The following is a 25,348-nucleotide window of genomic DNA, read 5'->3' on the forward strand; positions in this document are numbered from 1 at the left end:
CATCATAATGGAATCCTGGATAGTATTATCTGCTCACCTTACATTGTGACATCATAATGGAATCCTGGATACTATCACCTGCTGACCATATATTGTGACATCATAATGGAATCCTGAATGCTATTATCTGCTGGCCATCCATTGTGACATCATAATGGAACCCTGGATACTATTAAATGCTGACAATACATTGTGACATCATAATGGAATCCTGGATACTATCATCTTGTTACTATACATTGTGACATCATAATGGAATCCTGGATACTATTATCTGCTGACCATACATTGTGACATCATAATGTAATCCTGAATACTATTATCTGCTGACCATACATTGTGACATCATAATGGAATCCTGGATACTGTCATCTGCTCACCTTACATTGTGACATCATAATGCAATCCTGGATACTATCACCTGCTGACCATACATTGTGACATCATAATGGAATCCTGGATACTATTATCTGCGGACCATACATTGTGACATCATAATGGAATCCTGGATACTATCATCTGCTCAACTTACATTGTGACATCATAATGGAATCCTGAATACTATCATCTGCTTACCATACATTGTGACATCATGACGGAATCCTGGATAGTATTATGTACTGACCATACATTGTGACATCACAATGGAATGCTAGATACCCTCATCTGAAGACCATACATTGTGACATCATAATGGAATCCTGGATACTATCATCTTATTACTATACATTGTGACATCATAATGGAATCCTGGATACTATTATCTGCAGACCATAAATTGTGACATCATAATGGAATCCTGAATACTATTATCTGCTGACCATAAATTGTGACATCATAATGTTATGTTATGTTACTAAGTCCTTATATAGCGCTCTAGAGGAACTCAATCCGATCGAAGCGCTTGTTGACGGCTATATTGGTGGGCCCCTACGTCATCCTACACAAATAGCCAGGTCTTAACCAGCTTCCTGAATTCCAGGTAATCTGGTATAGTTCTAATATGTTCTGGGAGAAAGTTCCAGATCTTGGGGGCTAATACTGAGAAACGTCTGTCCCCCCTTGTCTTGAGGCGGGTTCTTGGCACGGACAAAAGGGAGCCTGGATACTATTATATGCTGACAATACATTGTGACATCATAATAGAATCCTGGATACTATTATCTGCTCACCTTACATTGTGACATCATAATGGAATCCTGGATACTATCACCTGCTGACCGTACATTGTGACTTCATAATGTAATCCTGAATACTATTATCTGCTGACCATCCATTGTGACATCATAATAGAACCTTGGATAATATTATCTGCTGACAATACATTGTGACATCATAATGGAATTCTGGATACTATTATCTGCAGACCATACATTGTGACATCATAATGTGATCCCGGAAACATTATGACATCATAATGTAATCCTAGATACTATCACCTGCTGACCATACATTGTGACATCATAATGGAATCCTGGATACTATCACCTGCTGACAATACATTGTGACATCATAATAGAACCCTGGATACTATTATCTGCTGACCATACATTGTGATATCATAATGGAATCCTGTATGCTATTACCTGATGACCATACATTGTGACATCATAATAGAACCCTGGATACTATTATCTGCTGACCATACATTGTGACATCATAATGGAATCAAGGATACTATCATCTTATTACTATACATTGTGACATCATAATGGAATCCTGGATAGTATTATCTGCTCACCTTACATTGTGACATCATAATCGAATCCTGGATACTATCACCTGCTGACCATATATTGTGACATCATAATGGAATCCTGAATGCTATTATCTACTGGCCATCCATTGTGACATCATAATAGAACCCTGGATACTATTATCTGCTGACCATACATTGTGATATCATAATGGAATCCTGTATGCTATTACCTGATGACCATACATTGTGACATCATAATAGAACCCTGGATACTATTATCTGCTGACCATACATTGTGACATCATAATGGAATCAAGGATACTATCATCTTATTACTATACATTGTGACATCATAATGGAATCCTGGATAGTATTATCTGCTCACCTTACATTGTGACATCATAATCGAATCCTGGATACTATCACCTGCTGACCATATATTGTGACATCATAATGGAATCCTGAATGCTATTATCTACTGGCCATCCATTGTGACATCATAATGGAACCCTGGATACTATTAAATGCTGACAATACATTGTGACATCATAATGGAATCCTGGATACTATTATCTGCTGACCATACATTGTGACATCATAATGTAATCCTGAATACTATTATCTGCTGACCATACATTGTGACATCATAATAGAACCCTGGATAATATTATCTGCTGACAATACATTGTGACATCATAATCGAATTCTGGATACTATTATCTGCAGACCATACATTGTGACATCATAATGTGATCCCGGAAACATTATGACATCATAATGTAATCCTAGATACTATCATCTGATTACTATACATTGTGATATCATAATTTAATCCTAGATACTATCACCTGCTGACCATACATTGTGACAACATAATGGAATCCTGAATACTATCATCTGCTTATCATACATTGTGACATCATAACGGAATCCTGGATAGTATTATCTACTGACCATACATTGTGAAATCACAATGGAATCCTGGATACCATCATCTGCTGACCATACATTGTGAAATCATAATGGAATCCTGGATACTATCATCTGCTCAACTTACATTGTGACATTATAATGGAATCCTGAATACTATCATCTTCTTACCATACATTGTGACATCATAACGGAATCCTGGATAGTATTATCTACTGACCATACATTGTGACATCACAATGGAATCCTAGATACCATCATACACTGACCATACATTGTGACATCATAATGGAATCCTGGATACTATTATCTGCTGACCATACATTGTGACATCATAATGAAACCCTGGATACTATCACCTGCTGATCATACACTGTGACATCATAATGGAATCCTGAATACTATTATCTGCTGACCATCCATTGTGACATCATAATAGAACCCTGGATACTATTATCTGCTGACCATACATTATGATATCATAATAGAATCCTGTATGCTATTATCTGCTGACCATATATTGTGTTAAAGGGGGTATTAATTATTGATATTTATGCAAATCTGAATAATTAATATTCATAAATAGGCGTGAGTCGTCTTGTGATAGCTCCGCCTATTTATGCCTTACCTAACCACAAAGCACTACTGATTGCCCTACGCTACTCACTAAACTAGCTGCATGCGCCTTACTATCACTATACTACGGCGGCGACTACTAAAAACACCATACACTGTATTATGAACAATAAGTAATATTTATTACACAATACACTTATACAAATCTAACAATACGCTATACCTATATATATTCATAGATCAATGGATATGAATATACATACATATAGACGTACACACAGAAACAGTACTACAATAAACACAATACAAGCCTAACTACACTACACAGCACAATCCCAAATTCCACCCCACATACTATCTATACATTACAATAATACATTCATACACACAAATATCAGTAACCCACCCACCTGACTAATCACTGTCCCTACGGGGTACAAGGGGTTAAACACAATGGTGGCTCTGCAGGGGTTAATACCTGCAGGCCAAGGGACACAGGGTTCTGGGAGGTTAATGCTCTGCTGACTTGCAGAGCAGGGGAACAGAGCGATGAAGGGGTTAATGCTCTTCAGAGGGGTTACTGCTGGAGATCTGCCAGGGTCTCAGCAGGGGTTACTGGGGCAGCACGGTAGGGGATAAGGACAGCAACCATGCTGTGGCGATTACAGGGTCCACAGGGGGACTGCTGGGCACTGAAGGGGTTAATGTTGGGGCAACATGGGACAGGCAGTGTAGGGGTTACTGCTGGAGGTCTGCCAGGGTCTCAGCAGGGGTTAATGTGGAGGTGGTGTAGCATGTCAGGGGTTCTGTGTTGTAGGGGTATCAGGGCAGCAGGAACAGGGGTTCAGGGGTTAAGGAAGAAGCAGGACAGGGGAAATCGATACTTAGCCAGCTGCTCCGTCCTTCTGCTCTCCTCCTCTGGGCTGCTCTGGGTTCAACTACTCAGGCTAGCCTCCTCCACTTCTCTTCAGAGCGTTGCCAGCCTTTCAGGTATGTGCAGGCTGTATGGGGTTAGCGCAGCTCCTTCGCTGGCTGCGCTCTCTCCTCTTAGTGGGGGGGGGGAATCTTCACTCCGGCATGCAGGGGGTACTCCTGAGCACAGAGCACAGCGCTCTGCTGGGCGGCAGGCAGGCAGGGGTTCTCTGTCCCAGCGCCGGGTGCGCTCACCTTCTGGGGGGGGGGACCGATCTGTCCGAGCAAAGTGCTGCTGGGGTATTTAAACCCTGCAGCGATCGCGCCCGTTTTACCGCCCTGCGCCAGCCCGCGCTCCCAGGCAGGGGGATCCTTTGATCCTCCCGCCTGTGGAGATATCGCACATCTCTGGCGCTGTAATTACAGCGCCGGAGGTGAGCGGCACACAGGGGCATGGGAACTCTGTTCCCATGTCCCTGTTAGGCATACCATCTCCAGCGCTGCCGGAGATGGTGACAAAGGGCAGAGTATCTTTATTGATCATCTGTCCTTTGAAGAGGCCGAAACTGGACGTAATTGTCCAGTTGTCGGTCTCTCCCCACCCAGCAGGCACATTCCAGGGGGGGGGGGCATCCATGGGAGCTTCTGGGGACAGTTTAACTGTATATATATACACTTATAGATGCTTGGGGCAGCATGTCTATGTGTCCCACCACTTCAGCCATGTGCTGAGGTGGTGGAGATACATAGACGATATTTTTATTATTTGGACGGGCACGCCCTCTGAGTTACACCTTTTTCACAATTATTTAAACAGCCTGATTCCTGACATACAATTTACTTTGGAATTTTCTACCAATATGTTACATTTCTTGGATGTGAATGTACGTTACACTGGAGGTGTATTGAGCACCGAGGTTTATACTAAACCTACTGACCGCAACACCATCCTGAGGTTTGACAGTGCTCATCCCCGGATGATGGTGCGGTCATTACCTTACAGCCAGTTCATTAGAGCTAAACGCATAGTTAGCGATACCTCGGTGCTTAGTGCGACTCTAGAGACTATGACACAAAATTTCAGACAAAGGCAGTATCCAGCCTCTGTATTGCGGCAACAACTTAAACGCACTGATCAAAAAGAGAGAGGTGAATTGTTTAAGGGTACTCAACGGGAGCATTCTCCAAGAATACCCTTTGTTTCTACCTTTTGTGAAGCAAGCCCTTATGTTAACAAAATACTTAACAAACACTGGACAATTCTCAAAACTGAACACAAAAACATCCCTGAATTTAGTAATAGACCACTTATCTCTTATAAGAGAGCCCGCAACATAAAAGACAAATTAGTCAAAAACGACATTGGCTCACAAAAAAGCACACGTCAACTATTTTTGGCCCCCAAGAATAATGGCAGTTACCCGTGCCTCCACTGTGTAAACTGCAAATACATGGTGAAGGGGCGGGCATTTATTCACCCACAAACTGGTATCTCTTACCCTCTTAAATTTTATTTAACCTGTGACTCATGTTTTGTGATTTATGTTTTATGGTGTCCCTGTAAACTATTATACGTGGGCGAAACCACGTGTGACTTCAAGTCCCGCTTTAATCAACATCGATTTTCCATACGGAAAAAACGCAAGGACTTGCCGGTCTCACACCACTTCGCGGACATGGTTAATGCTGAAGGAGATCTCAAGTTTATGATCCTTGATCATGTTCCGTTACCGCGGACTGGTGGTGATCGCATAAAAATGCTAAAGAAACGCGAGTCTGAATGGATCTTTAAACTACAAACCATTCGACCTAGGGGCTTAAACGTAGAATATAGACCCTGGCTTTTCATATGACTTTCTTCAGTTCTGTCTCTGCCGGTGTATATGTTGTTGAAAAAACTGTCTTTTAGTTTTTAATGAATATATTTGGATAATATATTTTTTTATTGTCTCACATTCAGGACCTTATGTTGGAAGGGCTTTGCTCAAAGGAAGGCGAGATGCTCATTCTGGACGTGCGCGGCTTATCCCTGAATTATTGCTCATCATACATATTCATGTTTGTTACCAGTGTATCTACAACACTACTGTGGAGGATTGTCACCCGCTAAGGGGTTGAATCATGATGAGCTCAGTGGGAGGTCGATGGCTGCCGCTGTCTCCTCCCCCTCTTTTTGCTCTCGTAGATGTCCGATGATAGTGCATCGCAAGATGGCACGTCACCTGGCTATATACCCTGGGTGTTTCATCCTTGAATTAATTTAGTATTTTCTGTTACGATGCTGGTTCTATACTCATTCTCATAATAGCGATGTGTACAGCCGATTGTCATGTGACGTCTCACTGGGAGATCACGTGAGTTACCCATAGTGACGTCACTGACATCATAATGGAACCCTGGATACTATTAAATGCTGACAATACATTGTGACATCATAATGGAACCCTGGATAATATTATCTGCTGACAATACATTGTGACATCATAATGGAATTCTGGATACTATTATCTGCAGATCATACATTGTGACATCATAATGGAATCCCGGAAACATTATGACATCATAATGTAATCCTAGATACTATCATTTGATTACTATACATTGTGATATCATAATGTAATCCTAGATACTATCACCTGCTGACCATACATTGTGACATCATAATGGAATCCTGAATACTATCATCTACTTACCATACAGTGTGACATCATAACGGAATCCTGGATAGTATTATCTACTGACCATACATTGTGACATCACAATGGAATCCTGGATACCATCATCTGCTGACCATACATTGTGACATCATAATGGAATCCTGGATACTATTATCTGCTGACCATCCATTGTGACATCATAATAGGACCCTGGATACTATTATCTGCTGACCATACATTATGATATCATAATAGAATCCTGTATGCTATTATCTGCTGACCATATATTGTGTTAAAGGGGGTATTAATTATTGATATTTATGCAAATCTGAATAATTAATATTCATAAATAGGCGTGAGTCGTCTTGTGATAGCTCCGCCTATTTATGCCTTACCTAACCACAAAGCACTACTGATTGCCCTACGCTACTCACTAAACTAGCTGCATGCGCCTTACTATCACTATACTACGGCGGCGACTACTAAAAACACCATACACTGTATTATGAACAATAAGTAATATTTATTACACAATACACTTATACAAATCTAACAATACGCTATACCTACAGGGAGTGCAGAATTATTAGGCAAGTTGTATTTTTGAGGATTAATTTTATTATTGAACAACAACCATGTTCTCAATGAACCCAAAAAACTAATTAATATCAAAGCTGAATATTTTTGGAAGTAGTTTTTAGTTTGTTTTTAGTTTTAGCTATTTTAGGGGGATATCTGTGTGTGCAGGTGACTATTACTGTACATAATTATTAGGCAACTTAACAAAAAACAAATATATACCCATTTCAATTATTTATTTTTACCAGTGAAACCAATATAACATCTCAACATTCACAAATATACATTTCTGACATTCAAAAACAAAACAAAAACAAATCAGTGACCAATATAGCCACCTTTCTTTGCAAGGACACTCAAAAGCCTGCCATCCATGGATTCTGTTAGTGTTTTGATCTGTTCACCATCAACATTGCGTGCAGCAGCAACCACAGCCTCCCAGACACTGTTCAGAGAGGTGTACTGTTTTCCCTCCTTGTAAATCTCACATTTGATGATGGACCACAGGTTCTCAATGGGGTTCAGATCAGGTGAACAAGGAGGCCATGTCATTAGATTTTCTTCTTTTATACCCTTTCTTGCCAGCCACGCTGTGGAGTACTTGGACGCGTGTGATGGAGCATTGTCCTGCATGAAAATCATGTTTTTCTTGAAGGATGCAGACTTCTTCCTGTACCACTGCTTGAAGAAGGTGTCTTCCAGAAACTGGCAGTAGGACTGGGAGTTGAGCTTGACTCCATCCTCAACCCGAAAAGGCCCCACAAGCTCATCTTTGATGATACCAGCCCAAACCAGTACTCCACCTCCACCTTGCTGGCGTCTGAGTCGGACTGGAGCTCTCTGCCCTTTACCAATCCAGCCACGGGCCCATCCATCTGGCCCATCAAGACTCACTCTCATTTCATCAGTCCATAAAACCTTAGAAAAATCAGTCTTGAGATATTTCTTGGCCCAGTCTTGACGTTTCAGCTTGTGTGTCTTGTTCAGTGGTGGTCGTCTTTCAGCCTTTCTTACCTTGGCCATGTCTCTGAGTATTGCACACCTTGTGCTTTTGGGCACTCCAGTGATGTTGCAGCTCTGAAATATGGCCAAACTGGTGGCAAGTGGCATCTTGGCAGCTGCACGCTTGACTTTTCTCAGTTCATGGGCAGTTATTTTGCGCCTTGGTTTTTCCACACGCTTCTTGCGACCCTGTTGACTATTTTGAATGAAACGCTTGATTGTTCGATGATCACGTTTCAGAAGCTTTGCAATTTTAAGAATGCTGCATCCCTCTGCAAGATATCTCACTATTTTTGACTTTTCTGAGCCTGTCAAGTCCTTCTTTTGACCCATTTTGCCAAAGGAAAGGAAGTTGCCTAATAATTATGCACACCTGATATAGGGTGTTGATGTCATTAGACCACACCCCTTCTCATTACAGAGATGCACATCACCTAATATCCTTAATTGGTAGTAGACTTTCGAGCCTATACAGCTTGGAGTAAGACAACATGCATAAAGAGGATGATGTGGTCAAAATACTCATTTGCCTAATAATTCTGCACGCAGTGTATATATATTCATAGATCAATGGATATGAATATACATACATATAGACGTACACACAGAAACAGTACTACAATAAACACAATACAAGCCTAACTACACTACACAGCACAATCCCAAATTCCACCCCACATACTATCTATACATTACAATAATACATTCATACACACAAATATCAGTAACCCACCCACCTGACTAATCACTGTCCCTACGGGGTACAAGGGGTTAAACACAATGGTGGCTCTGCAGGGGTTAATACCTGCAGGCCAAGGGACACAGGGTTCTGGGAGGTTAATGCTCTGCTGACTTGCAGAGCAGGGGAACAGAGCGATGAAGGGGTTAATGCTCTTCAGAGGGGTTACTGCTGGAGATCTGCCAGGGTCTCAGCAGGGGTTACTGGGGCAGCACGGTAGGGGATAAGGACAGCAACCATGCTGTGGCGATTACAGGGTCCACAGGGGGACTGCTGGGCACTGAAGGGGTTAATGTTGGGGCAACATGGGACAGGCAGTGTAGGGGTTACTGCTGGAGGTCTGCCAGGGTCTCTGTGTTGTAGGGGTATCAGGGCAGCAGGAACAGGGGTTCAGGGGTTAAGGAAGAAGCAGGACAGGGGAAATCGATACTTAGCCAGCTGCTCCGTCCTTCTGCTCTCCTCCTCTGGGCTGCTCTGGGTTCAACTACTCAGGCTAGCCTCCTCCACTTCTCTTCAGAGCGTTGCCAGCCTTTCAGGTATGTGCAGGCTGTATGGGGTTAGCGCAGCTCCTTCGCTGGCTGCGCTCTCTCCTCTTAGTGGGGGGGGGGGGAATCTTCACTCCGGCATGCAGGGGGTACTCCTGAGCACAGAGCACAGCGCTCTGCTGGGCGGCAGGCAGGCAGGGGTTCTCTGTCCCAGCGCCGGGTGCGCTCACCTTCTGGGGGGGGGACCGATCTGTCCGAGCAAAGTGCTGCTGGGGTATTTAAACCCTGCAGCGATCGCGCCCGTTTTACCGCCCTGCGCCAGCCCGCGCTCCCAGGCAGGGGGATCCTTTGATCCTCCCGCCTGTGGAGATATCGCACATCTCTGGCGCTGTAATTACAGCGCCGGAGGTGAGCGGCACACAGGGGCATGGGAACTCTGTTCCCATGTCCCTGTTAGGCATACCATCTCCAGCGCTGCCGGAGATGGTGACAAAGGGCAGAGTATCTTTATTGATCATCTGTCCTTTGAAGAGGCCGAAACTGGACGTAATTGTCCAGTTGTCGGTCTCTCCCCACCCAGCAGGCACATTCCAGGGGGGGGGGGGGGCATCCATGGGAGCTTCTGGGGACAGTTTAACTGTATATATATACACTTATAGATGCTTGGGGCAGCATGTCTATGTGTCCCACCACTTCAGCCATGTGCTGAGGTGGTGGAGATACATAGACGATATTTTTATTATTTGGACGGGCACGCCCTCTGAGTTACACCTTTTTCACAATTATTTAAACAGCCTGATTCCTGACATACAATTTACTTTGGAATTTTCTACCAATATGTTACATTTCTTGGATGTGAATGTACGTTACACTGGAGGTGTATTGAGCACCGAGGTTTATACTAAACCTACTGACCGCAACACCATCCTGAGGTTTGACAGTGCTCATCCCCGGATGATGGTGCGGTCATTACCTTACAGCCAGTTCATTAGAGCTAAACGCATAGTTAGCGATACCTCGGTGCTTAGTGCGACTCTAGAGACTATGACACAAAATTTCAGACAAAGGCAGTATCCAGCCTCTGTATTGCGGCAACAACTTAAACGCACTGATCAAAAAGAGAGAGGTGAATTGTTTAAGGGTACTCAACGGGAGCATTCTCCAAGAATACCCTTTGTTTTTTACCTTTTGTGAAGCAAGCCCTTATGTTAACAAAATACTTAACAAACACTGGACAATTCTCAAAACTGAACACAAAAACATCCCTGAATTTAGTAATAGACCACTTATCTCTTATAAGAGAGCCCGCAACATAAAAGACAAATTAGTCAAAAACGACATTGGCTCACAAAAAAGCACACGTCAACTATTTTTGGCCCCCAAGAATAATGGCAGTTACCCGTGCCTCCACTGTGTAAACTGCAAATACATGGTGAAGGGGCGGGCATTTATTCACCCACAAACTGGTATCTCTTACCCTCTTAAATTTTATTTAACCTGTGACTCATGTTTTGTGATTTATGTTTTATGGTGTCCCTGTAAACTATTATACGTGGGCGAAACCACGTGTGACTTCAAGTCCCGCTTTAATCAACATCGATTTTCCATACGGAAAAAACGCAAGGACTTGCCGGTCTCACACCACTTCGCGGACATGGATCATGCTGAAGGAGATCTCAAGTTTATGATCCTTGATCATGTTCCGTTACCGCGGACTGGTGGTGATCGCATAAAAATGCTAAAGAAACGCGAGTCTGAATGGATCTTTAAACTACAAACCATTCGACCTAGGGGCTTAAACGTAGAATATAGACCCTGGCTTTTCATATGACTTTCTTCAGTTCTGTCTCTGCCGGTGTATATGTTGTTGAAAAAACTGTCTTTTAGTTTTTAATGAATATATTTGGATAATATATTTTTTTATTGTCTCACATTCAGGACCTTATGTTGGAAGGGCTTTGCTCAAAGGAAGGCGAGATGCTCATTCTGGACGTGCGCGGCTTATCCCTGAATTATTGCTCATCATACATATTCATGTTTGTTACCAGTGTATCTACAACACTACTGTGGAGGATTGTCACCCGCTAAGGGGTTGAATCATGATGAGCTCAGTGGGAGGTCGATGGCTGCCGCTGTCTCCTCCCCCTCTTTTTGCTCTCGTAGATGTCCGATGATAGTGCATCGCAAGATGGCACGTCACCTGGCTATATACCCTGGGTGTTTCATCCTTGAATTAATTTAGTATTTTCTGTTACGATGCTGGTTCTATACTCATTCTCATAATAGCGATGTGTACAGCCGATTGTCATGTGACGTCTCACTGGGAGATCACGTGAGTTACCCATAGTGACGTCACTGACATCATAATGGAACCCTGGATACTATTAAATGCTGACGATACATTGTGACATCATAATGGAACCCTGGATAATATTATCTGCTGACAATACATTGTGACATCATAATGGAATTCTGGATACTATTATCTGCAGATCATACATTGTGACATCATAATGGAATCCCGGAAACATTATGACATCATAATGTAATCCTAGATACTATCATTTGATTACTATACATTGTGATATCATAATGTAATCCTAGATACTATCACCTGCTGACCATACATTGTGACATCATAATGGAATCCTGAATACTATCATCTACTTACCATACAGTGTGACATCATAACGGAATCCTGGATAGTATTATCTACTGACCATACATTGTGACATCACAATGGAATCCTGGATACCATCATCTGCTGACCATACATTGTGACATCATAATGGAACCCTGGATACTATTATGTACTGACCATACATTGCGACATCACAATGGAATGCTAGATACCATCATCTGAAGACCATACATTGTGACATCATAATGGAACCCTGAATAATATTATCTGCTGACAATACATTGTGACATCATAATGGAATTCTGGATACTATTATCTGCTGACCAAACATTGCGACATCATAATGGAATCCTGAATACTATCATCTGCTTATCATACATTGTGACATCATAACGGAATCCTGGATAGTATTATGTACTGACCCATACATTGTGACATCACAATGGAATGCTAGATACCATCATCTGAAGACCATACATTGTGACATCATAATGGAATCCTGGATACTATTATCTGCGGACCATACATTGTGACATCATAATGGAATCCTGGATACTATCATCTGCTCAACTTACATTGTGACATCATAATGGAATCCTGAATACTATCATCTGCTTATCATACATTGTGACATCATAACGGAATCCTGGATAGTATTATGTACTGACCCATACATTGTGACATCACAATGGAATGCTAGATACCATCATCTGAAGACCATACATTGTGACATCATAATGGAACCCTGAATAATATTATCTGCTGACAATACATTGTGACATCATAATGGAATTCTGGATACTATTATCTGCTGACCAAACATTGCGACATCATAATGGAATCCTGAATACTATTATCTGATGGCCATCCATTGTGACATCATAATGGAACCCTGGATACTATCATCTGCTCAACTTACATTGTGACATCATAATGGAATCCTGAATACTATCATCTGCTTATCATACATTGTGACATCATAACGGAATCCTGGATAGTATTATGTACTGACCCATACATTGTGACATCACAATGGAATGCTAGATACCATCATCTGAAGACCATACATTGTGACATCATAATGGAACCCTGAATAAAATTATCTGTTGACAATACATTGTGACATCATAATGGAATTCTGGATACTATTATCTGCAGAACATACATTGTGACATCATAATGGAATCCTAGATAGTATCATCTCATTACTATACATTGTGACATCATAATGGAATCCTGAATACTATCATCTGCTTATCATACATTGTGACATCATAACAGAATCCTGGATAGTATTATCTACTGACCATACATTGTAACATCACAATGGAATCCTGGATACCATCATCTGCTGACCATACATTGTGACATCATAATGGAATCCTGGATACTATTATCTGCTGACCATACATTGTGACATCATAATGGAACCCTGGATACTATTATATGCTGGCAATACATTGTGACATCATAATGGAACCCTGGATACTATTATCAGCTCACCTTACATTGTGACATCATAATGGAATCCTGGATACTATCACCTGCTGACCATACATTGTGACATCATAATGGAATCCTGAACACTATTATCTGCTGACCATCCATTGTGACATCATAATGGAACCCTGGATACTATTAAATGCTGACAATACATTGTGACATCATAATGAAATCCTTGATACTATCATCTTATTACTATACATTGTGACATCATAATGGAACCCTGGATACTATTATATGCTGACAATACATTGTGACATCATAATGGAATCCTGGATACTATTATCTGCTCACCTTACATTGTGACATCATAATGGAATCCTGGATACTATCAACTGCTGACCATACATTGTGACATCATAATGGAATCCTGAATACTATTATCTGCTGACCATCCATTGTGACATCATAATGGAACCCTGGATACTATTAAATGCTGACAATGCATTGTGACATCATAATGGAATCCTGGATACTATCACCTGCTGACCATATATTGTGACATCAAAATGGAATCCTGGATACTATCATCTGCTCACCTTACATTGTGACATCATGATGCAATCCTGGATACTATCACCTGCAGACCATACATTGTGACATCATAATGGAATCCTGAATACTATTTTCTGCTGACCATCCATTGTGACATCATAATCGAACCCTGGATACTATTACATGCTGACAATACATTGTGACATCATAATGGAATCCTGGATACTATTATCTGCTGAACATACATTGTGACATCATGATGCAATCCTGGATACTATCACCTGCTGACCATACATTGTGACATCATAATAGAATCCTGGATACTATTATCTGCTGACCATACATTGTGACATCATAATATAATCCTGGATACTATCATCTGATTACTATACATCAGGGGTACTCAACTGGCGGACCGCGGTCCAAATACGGACCGCGGCCGCCAGTTGTCCGGACCCCGGCCATCCTTCAGAGCGCTTCTCCTCTCCTGCACACTGTACCGTGCAGGAGGAGGAGCTTACCGGCGCACTTCCTCCTGTCCCACTCCCAGAGCGCTGAGCGCAGTGAGACATGTAGCGCTTCTCCTCTCCTGCACACTCTGGTACGTGCAGGAGGAGGAGCTTACCGGCGCACTTCCTCCTTCCCAGGGGCGCAGTGAGAGACGGCTCCCTCCACATGCAGGCACTAGCGATTTCATCCGGCACCTGCAGGTGGAGGGAGCTTTCTCCCTCAGTGCGCTCACAGGTCCCTCCTCCCCTGCAGCAGCGGCAGCACATAAGGGAGCTTCAAGCTCCAACGGACACTTACGTGCTGCTGGAGAGGGGAGGGACATCGCCACTGCCACCAATGAAATAAATGTCACATTTAGGAAGGAAGGGGGGTGTGGAGAGGGAGGGCTACTGAGAGGCGGGAACACGTCACTGACTGCAGGAAAGGACTCTAGTCAGTGTCGTGTTCCCATCTCTCCTGGACCATCTTCTTTAGGTAACCTGATTAAATAAAGTGATTAAGCCCCATCAAACCATGATAGTTTTGTTCCGCATCCAATTCCCATTATTGGGGCATTGGATGCGGACCCCTTAGTTTCAATGGAGCGGAAAAAGATGCAGACAGCACACAGTGTGCTGTCTGCATCTCTTGTGGCCCCATTGTAATTAAGGGGTCCGCATCCAATCCCCCAATAATGGGAATTGGATGCGGAACAAAACTATCATATGTCTGTTCTGTGGCTTGGGTTGCCACCCGGCCAGTAGTTCACCAGCAAGGCTGGTATTTTAGTTCCCTTGCCGGTGCCAGAATTTTCCTGCAAGGACTGTTAAGGTACTTTCACACTTGCGGCAGGACGGATCTGACAGGCTGTTCACCCTGTCAGATCCGTCCTGCCGCTATTTCGCTGGACTGCCACTCCCCATTGACTATAGCGGGAGTGGAGCTACGGCGAAGCATGGCAGTGCACGGCGTGAGGCCGCCAGACGAAAAAGTCGGACATGTAGTCCTTTTAGTCTGGCGGCCTCTCACCGTGCTGCGCCGTAGCTCTGCCCCATCCCCATTATAGTCGATGGGCACAGTGCAGCGGCATGGCCAAGTAGTGGCAAGATGGATCTGACAGGGAGAGAAGCCTGTCGGATCCGTTCTGCTGCAAGTGTGAAAGTACCCTTACTAATGAGCGCTTCCATCATGGAACGCCCATTAGTACAGCATTTACCTCCACCGCTACTTGTGCTAGTAAAAAAAAAATATATATTACGGTACCTCCACCTCCATTTTATCACGCTGTGGAGAACACTCCCTGCTGACTAGAAGCTCAGGACAGGACCTACAAAACGTCATCACGTTGGAGCACCGGTCCTGAGCTTGCAGTAAGCAGCGAATGTTCACCGCAGCCAGGTAATGGGGGCATTACTCTTACTAGGGGCACTAATGGGGACATTATTCTCACTGGGGGCATTATTCTTACTGGGGCACTAATGTGGCCATTACTAATTCTGGGACTTACCCAGGGCACTCCACTATAACGGCAGAGCGCCCCACGCGCATGGATCACATGATCGCATGGCATCTTTACTGTTGGCGTTCAGCTCGGACCTTCACCTGACTGCAGACCCAGGTATGTAGACCTTTAATAAAACTAGTTGAGTACCCCTGCTATACATTGTGACATCATAATGTAATCCTAGATACTATCAACTGCTGACCATACATTGTGACATCATAATGGAATCCTGAATACTATTATCTGCTGACCATACAATGTGACGTCATAATGGAATGCTGGATGCTATCATCTGCTCACCTAACATTGTGACATCATAATGGAATCCTGGACAATATCACCTGCTGACCATACATTGTGACATCATAATAGAATCCTGGATACTATTATCTGCGGACCATACATTGTGACATCATAATGGAATCCTGGATACTATCATCTGCTTACCATACATCGTGACATCATAACGGAATCCTGGATAGTATTATCTACTGATCATACATTGTGACATCACAATGGAATCCTAGATACCATCATATGCTGACCATACATTGTGACATCATAATGGAATCCTGGATACTATCATCTTATTACTATACATTGTGACATCATAATAGAATCCTGGATACCATTATCTGCTGACCATACATTGTAACATCATAATGGAATCCTGAATACTATTATCTGCTGAACATACATTGTGACATCATAATGGAATCCTGAATACTATTATCTGCTGACTATCCATTGTGACATCATAATGGAACCCTGGATAGTATTAAATGCTGACAATACATTGAGACATCATAATGGAATCCTGGATACTATTATCTGCTAAACATACATTGTGACATCATAATGGAATCCTGGATACTATCACCTGCTGACCATACATTGTGACATCATAACAGAATCCTGGATCCTATTATCTGCTGACCATACATTGTGACATCATAATAGAATCTTAGATACTATCATCTGCTCACCTTACATTGTGACATCATAATGGATTCCTGGATACTATCACCTGCTGACCATACATTGTGACATCATAATGGAATCCGGGATCCTATTATCTGCTGACCATACATTGTGACATCATAATGGAATCCTGGATCCTATTATCTGCTGACCATACATTGTGACATCATAATAGAATCTTAGATACTATCATCTGCTCACCTTACATTGTGACATCATAATGGATTCCTGGATACTATCACCTGCTGACCATACATTGTGACATCATAATGGAATCCGGGATCCTATTATCTGCTGACCATACATTGTGACATCATAATGGAATCCTGGATACTATTATCTGCTGACCATACATTGTGACATCAGAATGGAATCCTGGATACTATTAACTTATTGCTATACATTGTGACATCATAATGGAATCCTAGATACTATCACCTGCTGACCATACATTATGATGTCATAATGGAATCATGAACACTATTATCTGCTTACCATACATTGTGACATCATAAGGGAATCCTGGATAGTATTATCTACTGACAATACATTGTGACATCACAATGGAATCCTGGATACCATCATCTGCTGACCGTACATTGTGACATCATAATGGAATCCTGGATACTATTAACTGGTAACCATACATTGTGACATCATAATGGAACCCTGGATACTATCACCTGCTGATCATACATTGTGACATCATAATGGAATCCTGAATACTATTATCTGCTGACCATCCATTGTGACATCATAATAGAACCCTGGATACTATTATATGCTGACAATACATTGTGACATCACAATGGAATCCTGGATACCATCATCTGCTGACCGTACAGTGTGACATCATGATGGAATCCTGGATACTATCATCTTATTACTATACATTGTGACATCATAATGGAATCCTGGATACTATTATCTGGTGACCATACATTGTGACATCATAATGGAACCCTGAATACTATCACCTGCTGATCATACATTGTGACATCATAATGGAATCCTGAATACTATTATCTGCTGACCATCCATTGTGACATCATTATAGAACCCTGGATACTATTATATGCTGACAATACATTGTGACATCATAATGGAATCCTAGATACTATCACCTGCTGACCATACATTGTGAAATCATAATAGAACCCTGGATACTATTATATGCTGACAATACATTGTGACATCATAATGGAATCCTAGATACTATCACCTACTGACAATACATTGTGACATCATAATAGAACCCTGGATACTATTATCTGCTGACCATACATTGTGATATCATAATGGAATTCTGTATGCTTTTACCTGCTGACCATACATTGTGACATCATAATAGAACCCTGGATACTATTATCTGCTGACAATACATTGTGGCATCATAATGGAATCCTCAATACTATTTTCTGCTGACCATACATTGTGACATCATAATAGAACCCTGGACACCATCATCTGCTGACCATACATTGTGACATCATAATGGAATCAAGGATACTATCATCTTATTACTATACATTGTGACATCATAATGGAATCCTGGATAGTATTATCTGCTCACCTTACATTGTGACATCATAATGGAATCCTGGATACTATCACCTGCTGACCATATATTGTGACATCATAATGGAATCCTGAATACTATTATCTGCTGGCCATCCATTGTGACATCATAATGGAACCCTGGATACTATTAAATGCTGACAATACATTGTGACATCATAATGGAATCCTGGATACTATCATCTTGTTACTATACATTGTGACATCATAATGGAATCCTGGATACTATTATCTGCTGACCATACATTGTGACATCATAATGGAATCCTGAATACTATTATCTGCTGACCATACATTGTGACATCATAATGGAATCCTGGATACTATCACCTGCTGACCATACATTGTGACATCATAATGGAATCCTGGATACTATTATCTGCGGACCATACATTGTGACATCATAATGGAATCCTGGATACTATCATCTGCTCAACTTACATTGTGACATCATAATGGAATCCTGAATACTATCATCTGCTTACCATACATTGTGACATCATAACGGAATCCTGGATAGTATTATGTACTCACCATACATTGTGACATCACAATGGAATGCTAGATACCATCATCTGAAGACCATACATTGTGACATCATAATGGAATCCTGGATACTATCATCTTATTACTATACATTGTGACATCATAATGGAATCCTGAATACTATTATCTGCTGACCATAAATTGTGACATCATAATGAAACCCTGGATACTATTATATGCTGACAATACATTGTGACTTCATAATGTAATCCTGAATACTATTATCTGCTGACCATCCATTGTGACATCATAATGGAACCCTGGATAATATTATCTGCTGACAATACATTGTGACATCATAATGGAATTCTGGATACTATTATCTGCAGACCATACATTGTGACATCATAATGGAATCCCGGAAACATTATGACATCATAATGTAATCCTAGATACTATCATCTGATTACTATACATTAAGATATCATAATTTAATCCTAGATACTATCACCTGCTGACCATTACATTGTGACATCATAATGGAATCCTGAATACTATCACCTGCTGACCATATATTGTGACATCATAATGGAATCCTGAATACTATTATCTGCTGGCCATCCATTGTGACATCATAATGGAATCCTGGATACTATTAAATGCTGACAATAAATTGTGACATCATAATGGAATCCTGGATACTATCATCTTGTTACTATACATTGTGACATCATAATGGAATCCTGGATAGTATTATCTGCTTACCTTACATTGTAACATCATAATGGAATCCTGGATACTATCACCTGCTGACCATATATTGTGACATCATAATGGAATCCTGAATACTATTATCTGCTGGCCATCCATTGTGACATCATAATGGAACCCTGGATACTATTAAATGCTGACAATACATTGTGACATCATAATGGAATCCTGGATACTATCATCTTGTTACTATACATTGTGACATCATAATGGAATCCTGGATACTATTATCTGCTCACCTTACATTGTGATATCATAATGGAATCCTGGATACTATCACCTGCTGACCATACATTGTGACATCATAATGGAATCCTGGATACTATTATCTGCGGATCATACATTGTGACATCATAATGGAATCCTCAATACTATTATCTGCTGACCATACATTTGTGACATCATAATGGAATCCTGGATACTATCATCTGCTCACCTTACATTGTGACATCATAATGGAATCCTGGATACTATCACCTGCTGACCATACATTGTGACATCATAATAGAATCCTGGATACTATTATCTGCGGACCATACATTGTGACATCATAATGGAATCCTGGATACTATTATCTGCTCAACTTACATTGTGACATCATAATGGAATCCTGAATACTATCATCTGCTTACCATACATTGTGACGTCATAAAGTAATCCTGGATAGTATTATGTACTGACCATACATTGCGACATCACAATGGAATGCTAGATACCATCATCTGAAGACCATACATTGTGACATCATAATGGAATCCGGGATACTATTATCTGCTGACCATACATTGTGACATCATAATGAAATCCTGGATACTATCATCTGCTCAACTTACATTGTGACATCATAATGGAATCCTGAATACTATCATCTGCTTACCATACATTGTGACATCATAACGGAATCCTGGATAGTATTATGTACTGACCATACATTGTGACATCACAATGGAATGCTAGATACCATCATCTGAAGACCATACATTGTGACATCATAATGGAACCCTGGATAATATTATCTGCTGACAATAAATTGTGACATCATAATGGAATTCTGGATACTATTATCTGCAGACCATACATTGTGACATCATAATGGAATCCCGGAAACATTATGACATCATAATGTAATCCTAGATACTATCATCTGATTACTATACATTGTGATATCATAATGTAATCCTAGATACTATCATCTGCTGACCATAAATTGTGACATCATAATGGAATCCTGAATACTATCATCTGCTTTCCATACATTGTGACATCATAACGGAATCCTGGATAGTATTATGTACTGACCATACATTGCGACATCACAATGGAATGCTAGATACTATCATCTGAAGACCATACATTGTGACATCATAATGGAATCCTGGATACTATTACCTGCGGACCATACATTGTGACATCATAATGGAATCCTGGATACTATCATCTGCTCAACTTACATTGTGACATCATAATGGAATCCTGAATACTATCATCTGCTTACCATACATTGTGACATCATAACGGAATCCTGGATAGTATTATGTACTGACCATACATTGTGACATCACAATGGAATGCCAGATACCATCATCTGAAGACCATACATTGTGACATCATAATGGAACCCTGGATAATATTATCTGCTGACAATACATTGTGACATCATAATGGAATTCTGGATACTATTATCTGCAGACCATACATTGTGACATCATAATGGAATCCCGGAAACATTATGACATCATAATGTAATCCTAGATACTATCATCTGATTACTATACATTGTGATATCATAATGTAATCCTAGATACTATCATCTGCTGACCATAAATTGTGACATCATAATGGAATCCTGAATACTATCATCTGCTTTCCATACATTGTGACATCATAACGGAATCCTGGATAGTATTATGTACTGACCATACATTGCGACATCACAATGGAATGCTAGATACTATCATCTGAAGACCATACATTGTGACATCATAATGGAATCCTGGATACTATTACCTGCGGACCATACATTGTGACATCATAATGGAATCCTGGATACTATCATCTGCTCAACTTACATTGTGACATCATAATGGAATCCTGAATACTATCATCTGCTTACCATACATTGTGACATCATAACGGAATCCTGGATAGTATTATGTACTGACCATACATTGTGACATCACAATGGAATGCTAGATACCATCATCTGAAGACCATACATTGTGACATCATAATGGAACCCTGGATAATATTATCTGCTGACAATACATTGTGACATCATAATGGAATTCTGGATACTATTATCTGCAGACCATACATTGTGACATCATAATGGAATCCCGGAAACATTATGACATCATAATGTAATCCTAGATACTATCATCTGATTACTATACATTGTGATATCATAATGTAATCCTAGATACTATCATCTGCTGACCATAAATTGTGACATCATAATGGAATCCTGAATACTATCATCTGCTTACCATACATTGTGACATCATAATGGAATCCTGGATAGTATTATGTACTGACCATACATTGCGACATCACAATGGAATGCTAGATACCATCATCTGAAGACCATACATTGTGACATCATAATGGAATCCTAGATACTATTACCTGTGGACCATACATTGTGACATCATAATGGAATCCTGGATACTATTATCTGCTCAACTTACATTGTGACATCATAATGGAATCCTGAATACTATCATCTGCTTACCATTCATTGTGACATCATAACGGAATCCTGGATAGTATTATGTACTGACCATACATTGTGACATCACAATGGAATGCTAGATAGCATCATCTGAAGACCATACATTGTGACATCATAATGGAACCCTGGATAATATTATCTGCTGACAATACATTGTGACATCATAATGGAATTCTGGATACTATTATCTGCAGACCATACATTGTGACATCATAATGGAATCCCGGAAACATTATGACATCATAATGTAATCCTAGATACTATCATCTGATTACTATACATTGTGATATCATAATGTAATCCTAGATACTATCATCTGCTGACCATACATTGTAACATCATAATGGAATCCTGAATACTATCATCTGCTTACCATACATTGTGACATCATAACGGAATCCTGGATAGTATTATCTACTGACCATACATTGTGACATCACAATGGAATCCTGGATACCATCATCTGCTGACCATACATTGTGACATCATAATGGAACCCTGGATACTATTATATGCTGACAATACATTGTGACATCATAATGGAATCCTGGATACTATTATCTGCTCACCTTACATTGTGACATCATAATGGAATCCTGGATACTATCAACTGCTGACCATACATTGTGACATCATAATGGAATCCTGAATACTATTATCTGCTGACCATCCATTGTGACATCATAATGGAACCCTGGATACTATTAAATGCTGACAATGCATTGTGACATCATAATGGAATCCTGGATACTATTATCTGATGAACATGCATTGTGACATCATAATGGAATCCTGGATACTATCAACTGCTGACCATACATTGTGACATCAAAATGGAATCCTGGATACTATCATCTGCTCACTTTACATTGTGACATCATGATGCAATCCTGGATACTATCACCTGCAGACCATACATTGTGACATCATAATGGAATCCTGAATACTATTATCTGCTGACCATCCATTGTGACATCCTAATGGAACCCTGGATACTATCATCTTATTACTATACATTGTGACATCATAATGGAATCCGGGATACTATTATCTGCGGACCATACATTGTGACATCATAATGAAATCCTGGATACTATCATCTGCTCAACTTACATTGTGACATCATAATGGAATCCTGAATACTATCATCTGCTTACCATACATTGTGACCTCATAATGGAACCCTGGATAATATTATCTGCTGACAATACATTGTGACATCATAATGGAATTCTGGATACTATTATCTGCAGACCATACATTGTGACATCATAATGGAATCCCGGAAACATTATGACATCATAATGTAATCCTAGATACTATCATCTGATTACTATACATTGTGATATCATAATGTAATCCTAGATACTATCATCTGCTGACCATAAATTGTGACATCATAATGGAATCCTGAATACTATCATCTGCTTTCCATACATTGTGACATCATAACGGAATCCTGGATAGTATTATGTACTGACCATACATTGCGACATCACAATGGAATGCTAGATACTATCATCTGAAGACCATACATTGTGACATCATAATGGAATCCTGGATACTATTACCTGCGGACCATACATTGTGACATCATAATGGAATCCTGGATACTATCATCTGCTCAACTTACATTGTGACATCATAATGGAATCCTGAATACTATCATCTGCTTACCATACATTGTGACATCATAACGGAATCCTGGATAGTATTATGTACTGACCATACATTGTGACATCACAATGGAATGCCAGATACCATCATCTGAAGACCATACATTGTGACATCATAATGGAACCCTGGATAATATTATCTGCTGACAATACATTGTGACATCATAATGGAATTCTGGATACTATTATCTGCAGACCATACATTGTGACATCATAATGGAATCCCGGAAACATTATGACATCATAATGTAATCCTAGATACTATCATCTGATTACTATACATTGTGATATCATAATGTAATCCTAGATACTATCATCTGCTGACCATAAATTGTGACATCATAATGGAATCCTGAATACTATCATCTGCTTACCATACATTGTGACATCATAACGGAATCCTGGATAGTATTATGTACTGACCATACATTGCGACATCACAATGGAATGCTAGATACTATCATCTGAAGACCATACATTGTGACATCATAATGGAATCCTGGATACTATTATCTGCGGACCATACATTGTGACATCATAATGGAATCCTGGATACTATCATCTGCTCAACTTACATTGTGACATCATAATGGAATCCTGAATACTATCATCTGCTTACCATACATTGTGACATCATAACGGAATCCTGGATAGTATTATGTACTGACCATACATTGTGACATCACAATGGAATGCTAGATACCATCATCTGAAGACCATACATTGTGACATCATAATGGAACCCTGGATAATATTATCTGCTGACAATACATTGTGACATCATAATGGAATTCTGGATACTATTATCTGCAGACCATACATTGTGACATCATAATGGAATCCCGGAAACATTATGACATCATAATGTAATCCTAGATACTATCATCTGATTACTATACATTGTGATATCATAA

This window comes from Bufo bufo, chromosome 1 (genome assembly GCF_905171765.1).
Source record: "Bufo bufo chromosome 1, aBufBuf1.1, whole genome shotgun sequence".
Taxonomy (NCBI): domain Eukaryota; kingdom Metazoa; phylum Chordata; class Amphibia; order Anura; family Bufonidae; genus Bufo; species Bufo bufo.